Source organism: Crocuta crocuta, unplaced genomic scaffold (assembly GCF_008692635.1).
Source record: "Crocuta crocuta isolate KB4526 unplaced genomic scaffold, BGI_CrCroc_1.0 scaffold27, whole genome shotgun sequence".
Taxonomy (NCBI): Eukaryota; Metazoa; Chordata; class Mammalia; order Carnivora; family Hyaenidae; genus Crocuta; species Crocuta crocuta.
In genome coordinates, this window is record NW_027532250.1 from 4,206,099 (window position 1) to 4,213,228 (window position 7,130).

General features: G+C 45.1%; 1 long non-coding RNA gene across 1 annotated transcript; it reads left to right on the plus strand.

Moving 5' to 3' along the window:
* The first annotated feature begins 209 nt into the window (after nucleotides 1-209).
* LOC144243331 (uncharacterized) lies at nucleotides 210-3,907 on the plus strand. Its single transcript, XR_013338616.1, has 3 exons — nucleotides 210-307; nucleotides 2,543-2,661; nucleotides 2,830-3,907. It is a non-coding gene; the product is annotated as an uncharacterized LOC144243331 (long non-coding RNA).
* The last annotated feature ends 3,223 nt before the right edge of the window (nucleotides 3,908-7,130 follow it).

Consider the following 7,130-nt stretch of genomic DNA (forward strand, 5'->3'; position numbering starts at 1 on the left):
AGCAGGGATTGACAGGAGAATGGATTGAAACCTCCCCTCCACCTTGGGAGAGAAGCAGCCGTGGGGTCTGAAATCACCGCATGATCTGATCTGTCATCGTTCAGCAATCACGTGGCCTCCAGCCTTCACGACAGGCGTTTTCTGTAATCCACCAGCAACTGCCCTTTAAGCGAGAACGATCCACCTCTCAGAGGAAAGGCACCCCGCTCTGTCTCTTCATCCCGTCCCCTTCCGTCTGTGTCCGCGCCATCATCGCCGGCTTCTGTCTGTGTTTTGCGATGCCTCGACGGCCCCAAAGGCTGACCAGGTCTGTCCCCAGGGAAGGTTCTGAGCCAAAAGCCTGCACTGCCTAACCGTATTTTTCTCTTCTGTAGCCTTTTACCCGCTGACTCCACAGGTCTCGGGAACAGGCCAGCTCTGGCAGGCCTCACCCGAATAGAAAGTTCGGAAGGGGCAGCCTGGGGGAACCACACACAGATTTCACGAGAAGCCCTGTGTGACTTCGCCGCCAGAAACTATAAGCAGATGAGCTTAGCCAGCCTGGAGTCTTTTTTGTTGTTGTTTGCAAGGGGATCACAGGCATTCTTCCCGGGAGAACTGAGAGAGAGAGAGAGAAAGAGAGAGAACCTCTCTCCTAAAATCTCTGAAGTTTGTGGCCAGTGAGTCAGTACATACCTGACCCCCCCCAAAAAAAGTTGTCTAACTGGTTTGGCTGCTCAGCCAGCTTCTGCTGAGAGAAGTAAACAGAACTTCACTGCTTCAGTTATGCCTGACTTGGACGTTATTTTCAAGTAAATATTTGTCATTTCGGTGCCGTGCCGTTCCATTGCAGGCTTTGAACTGGAGAGAAGGGCAGATTGTCTTGGATGAACCCCAGGGGGTGGCAAGCAGCCGCGGCCCCGCCCACCGTTCTCAGAGCTGGGGGAGGGGGTTTGGTGACACTGAGTCAGGACATTGCAGTTACCTTGTCAGACTGTAGCTGAATTGAGAAACGCTCTCCCGCTTGGCCCTCTGGGCTCCTCCAGTCGGCCGGCCGGGATTTCTGCCGATCACTGCACATTGCAGTGAATTCGACACGCAGGCCTTCTCTGCCTCTTGGTTCAGGAAGTGACCAGCCCGGGCCCTGAGATTTCTTTCTGCTCCGATGCTACAAACAAATTGCAGAGGAAGTCAAGTCAAACTTTCCCTTGCTTCTTTTGTTCTCAACTAGCAACGCAGAAAGAGGAGCCAACTTTTTCTTTTGGGATGCCTTTGAAAGATTGCTCTTAACTGGCAAAGCAGAAACCCTCGTGGGTTCGGTTTTGTGTTTTGTTTTGAACAAAGATCCTCCTAAACTTATTTTTTCAAAAAAGCAGAAATTTCCTAGAAGTTTCTTTCAAGGCTGTTGCGTTGTGTTTGTTGTTGTTATTGTTTGAGCCTTTCCAACCCCATGGCTTCCTTAACATCACACAGCTTTCTAATTGTTGATCTTCCCTTTAGATTTAAATTTCAACCAGGAGAGCAATAATGAGCTTTGCATGGACAACGGATTCTGGTGCGGTCATTCAGCGCCAAGGAAAGCTCACAGGCATGATTCAATAAAGGTGCCAGTCCACAGCATGCACCAGACAGAAAGGAGACATCTTATCTGTTGAATCTACAGATACCACTTGAAAAATCACACATAATTAATCCCTTCTCTTAGTGGAGGCTATTTGAAGCTTTATCACCAGCTTGTAAGATTTCATCTGGGAGGTTTCACTGATGGCTCTGAGAGGGAGCGTTTTCAAACCTCATAATTTAGACGTGCCTACCGCTCCTGTCCCAGTTAGCTAATAAAAGACGCTTAGTGGAAACGGATATATAGCAAATATTTGCAGAGTGGCCCTGAGGTGGCATGTTCTGGCGTAAGAAATAAAGAAGATACGACAGCCCCATGGATATGCTGATCTGATGCCATCTGTTCGCCCTCCCACCACCCTCTCTGTACACAGAGCCCTATTTTCTAGTGAAGCACGGTAGAACTCCAATACAGGCTCAAGATATTTACTGAGTCTCTGTGTTCCCTTCTGTAAAATGGGGATTCCTTTTACCGTGGCACTACTCTTACATAGGTTAGAAAAAATACATACGGAGAGAGAGAGAGAGATATCTCACTTAACTCAGTGTGTGGCTCATGTTAGGCTCTCAACCAAAGGAAGTTATGATGATTCAAAATCCATAACACCGTGTGAATTCTTCTGGGTCAGGAAAAACCAGCGTTGACAGAATCTGAACGTAATACGTACTTGCAAAGTTATTCCTATGTCAGAACATATTTGCTCGGGCATGATCATCTCTCCCTCTTTATCTATAAATACATATACACTGTAGATATTTACAGACTAATGGGTATATGAAATCACTTATGCAAGTTGTAATTGGCTGTGTAATTATTGAACAAACAGTGGATGAAAGGAAAATGTGGGGTTCTGAAAGCTGGCTTTAATTCACTTTTTATCTTATATTCTTTAAACTGTCTATTTACTTGTCTACATTCTCCTCTCTGTTGATTATTTTCCAGGCATGCATTTTCCCTTGAGCAACATGAGATGAGAACGTCATTTCATTTGTGTTGCAGACAGAGAGACAAACAGAACAGAAAACCAGAGGCAGCCCCCTTCCTACTTGGAGACCCACAAGGTATGGGGTCATCGTTCAACATCGTGTGTACCATAACTACTCTTGAAGCTTTGATGTAGAAACATGTCATTCTTACAATGTACCTGAATCTATATGAAGCCAATAGACCTATCATGTATTGAGGCCACCGCTGTTTATTGACAGAATCTAACAACTACCTTCAACTAGTTTTATCAGATCCCTACTGTGTGCTGGGTACCAGGATACAAGGAGGAATTGTCATCAGTGCCGAATTGCCCAGCGTGCAGACTAGACACATGCTTCGAAGTCCAGAAGAGCGGGGACCCGACCACAACCTCTCCCCAGGCACATCAGAGACAACCAGACTATTCCAAAAAGTCCTTTTTAACTTCAGCATACACACGCTTTTACCTCTTTGAAAAATACAACTTTATTTTTTATTCGAATTTGATTTCTTTTCATTTCCATTTGGGTACAGGTCCTGAGAGAGTGGGGATTATTATTCAGAAAATATGCCTCCCCCATTCCTGCTTTGGATGGAATATACTTCCGTGCACCACGGATGTTGGACTTGGCCGTGTGATTTTGCTGGTTGATAGGTCGTGAGCGAGCACGATTCCAGCCAAGCCTTGAAGTGTGTTTGCGTGCTGGCCCACGCTCACTCGCTCTTCCAACATTGCCATGAGGAGTGTGCGCCTGTGCATCCAAGGACGAAAAGTGCCTGGAGCAGACTTGCATGTGCCCCACCACGGCCAGCCCAGCCCAGAGCAGTTAAGTCATCCGAGCACCTACCAACTTGCAGATGTTTGTGTGAGACTAAGTAATTACTGTTGTAAGCCAATGAGCTTGGGGATGATTTGTTACATGGCATGATTACGGCAATAGCTGACGGATGGAGATCCCATGATCCTTCTAGATCTTAATCTGGCCATGGCCATTCCAGTACAGTTACTGAATTGCAGAGGATGGGGGCGGGTAGCAAATGTAATTTTAAATGATCCTTCAAAACCTTGTCTTCCTGATTTGACTTTGTTATGTAAATCAAAGTCAATTATAGCCTTTCAGGCACTAAATGAAATTTGAAGGCCATAGTGCTTAAGTGAAGTAGCATATGGCTATAGAATAAAAGAGGTCTGGGGCACCTGGGTGGCTCAGTCGGTTGGGCATCCGACTTCAGTTCAGGTCATGATCTCACGGTCAGTGAGCCAGTCCTGGCATCTGGCTCTGTGCTGACAGCTCTGAGCCTGGAGCCTACCTCAGATTCTGTGCCTCCCGCTTTCTCTGACCTTCCCCCGCTCATCCTGTCTCTCAAAAAATGATTAGAAAGTGTTAGGAATTTTTTAAAAAAATAAAAGAGGTCTAAGGTACTCATTTATTTATCCAGTGCTAGATACAACTTTCATTCCACAAATCCTTCCTGTAATAAAAATAGTTCGCTCGTTAAAGAAATGCTCCTGGGTTCTTTCGTGCTAGACCTTGTAGATACAGGGTTGAGCCACACGCTCACCACAGGCCAACTGCTGTCCTTAGAGCTTTCCCTACATCAGCTCCTTGGAGCCTCAAAATTTATTGCTGCTCACTGTTGATGATCTCCCATTGACAGATACAAAAAGTGAGGCACCAAAAGAATAAATGACTTATCCACATTTCCATGACTTGTAAGGGACAGAGCTGGGGTTCAGGCGCAGGCTTTCTGATTTCAGAGCCCACCCACTTACCCCCATGGTAGGACAGATCTGGTTTTTGTTGACAGGGGACTTAACAAGAAGACTCATCAATCTTTACAAACCACAGGCAGGACCAGGATGGAAAACGAATGAACAAACAAACAAACACAACAGGGACATACAGTTAAGAACAAAAGAGAGGACCTGTTTTGGACAGGAGATCAGAGATGGCTTCTCTAGTTGGGTGAGGTTGTCTGAAATATGAGAATGATCAGACAAAAAAATGGCCAGGAGAGAGAAGAATGTTCTGGGCACAAAGAAGAGCAGGGAGGGTGTCTTGAGGCAGCATCCAGTTAAGTATGTGCAAGGGACGGGAAAATGCCCACAGCTTCAGTGAAACTGAAAGGGCAAGAGTGTGTCTTACTCATTTGCCGTAGGACAGGGGTTAGTCAACACCTTTGTTTGTAAAGCACCTAATGGTAAATATTTTAGGCCTTAGAGGCCTTGAGGTCTCTGTCACAGTGACTCAACTATGACATTATAGTAATACATACACAGTAAGTAAACAGATGAGTGGCTGCATTCCAATAAAACTGAACATGTAGACATTGACATTGGAATTCCATTGGGACATTTCTACAAATAGTTAAGTACGTGTGTGAAGACACATAGGATTTTCATATTTAGTGTATTTCCAACATATCAGGTTGGAATTATTTTGGAATACGATGGAAATATTGTGACATCTGATGCATTTCAACCTTGGAACTCTGGTGAGTTTTCTGTCAAAATACAGTATAAGACATACCGCTAAGAACAAGAGAGAATTTTGAATAAAACTAATGACACACTATTTGGGGTTTCTGTTAAGTTAATTTATTTATTTTTGAGAGAGACAGAGAGAGTGTGTACACAAGTGGGAGAGGAGCAGAGAGAGAGGGCAACACAGGATCCAAAACAGGCTCCAGGCTCCGAGCTGTCAGCACGGAGCCCGATGCAGGGCTCGAACCCTCAAACCGAGGTATCGTGACCTGAGCCAAAGTCGAATATTTAACCAGCTGAGCCACCCAAGCACCCCAAGCTATTGGAGTTTTTAATTGCTGTGTTAAGATTCTCCAGCAAAATAGAAACTATAGAATATATATGTTTAGGGAGAAACTCTCTCCCTAATGGGTTCACCCAGTTGTGGGGGCTGAGACGTCTCATGATTTGCCATGAGGACAAATCTGTCTGCAGGCTGGACACCTTGGAGAGCTGGCGTAATTGAGCCTGAGCTCAAAATGCCCTGAGCACCCGGAGCACTGGAGGCAGAAAAAGATTGATGTCCCAGCTCATGCCACCAGGAAGGAAGGGTGAAATTCTGCCTTCCTCTGCCTTTTTGTTCTAGGCAGGACTCCCACGGATCAGACGATGCCCAGCCACACCAAGGGAGGCAAAGTGCTTTCCTGAGTCTCAGGACTCAGATGCTAATTTCATCTGGAAACACCCTCCCAGACACACCCAGAAATAACGTTAATCAAATATCTGGAGTACTCCATGATCCAGTCAAGTTGGCACATAAAAGTGACCCTTCCAACCATGTAATTAACACAGAGGAGCACATGATATGATCACCCAGAAAGAAAAAAACAACAACCAAATCACGTTCCTGCTAAACTACCACATAGACAGGGACGCCTGCGGGGCTCAGTCGGTTAAGCGTCTGACTTCGGCTCAGGTCATGATCTCACAGTTCGTGGGTTCAAGCCCCGCGTCGGGCTCTGTGCTCACAGCTCAGAGCCTGGAGCCTGCTTCTGATTCTGTGTCTCCCTCTCTCTCTGACCGTCCCCTGCTCACGCTGCCCCCCCCCGAACTAAATAAAACACTTTAAAAAATCTTTTTAATTAAAATAAAATACGCATAGACAGAAGTAACATGAAATGCATGTTTCTGAACTTTACACACTGGTTATTGGGTATCATCATTCAAGGAGTATTTAAGATTCATCACCGCCCAAGAAAACCTGAATTGCCCTGAAATCTTCAAGAGGCCCTGTATGGAAGAAAATTGACAAACATTTTCCCATATTTGACAAAAATCATCCTAAAAACGTACATTACCTAACTGGTGATGCACAGTGAAGCCGAAAGAAAACATTCCAAATGGGCAAAAGTAAAAATATTTTTCAGCTAAAAGAAATTTGTAATTTGCAGTAGTATTTTCTTCTTTTATTCAAATTAAATAAGAACTTTTATTATTTTTTTAAGTTTACTTATTGAAAGAGAGAGGGAGAGAGGGGAACCAGAAGGTGAGGGGCAGAGAGAGGGAGAGAGAGATACGCAAGCAGACTCCACACGGATAGCAGAGAGCCTGATGCAGGGCTCGAAGTCATGAACCATGAGAGCATGACCTGAGCCGAAGTGAGATGCTTAACCAACTGAGCCACAAAGGCGCCCCTTAAATATTAACTTCTATAACTAATTTTGTATTCTTTTTATCAAGGAAAGCTTCTAAACTTAAAGGCTTACTAAGCTGGAATGAGCCGTGATTAGACACCTACTGTATGAGCCAAGCATATCTTCATGGTAGAACTTCGTTAAACAGAATAGACCATGGTGCTTCTAAAATGTGTCAGCAAATTCATGGACACGCCCCTGCTTCGAAAGGCAGAAGCTATTTGCTTTCCCTTTGAATGTAGGCCAGACCTAAGGACTTGTTTCTGGAGAGTGGAATATTGTGTAAGTGACAATGGGTGGCACTGAAGACCGTTCATAAAACACGTTGCTGTGTCCCCCTCGTTCCTTCCGTCGGGAAGCCACCTGCCATGTCATCAGAACACTCGGGCAGCATCCAGCCAAGTGT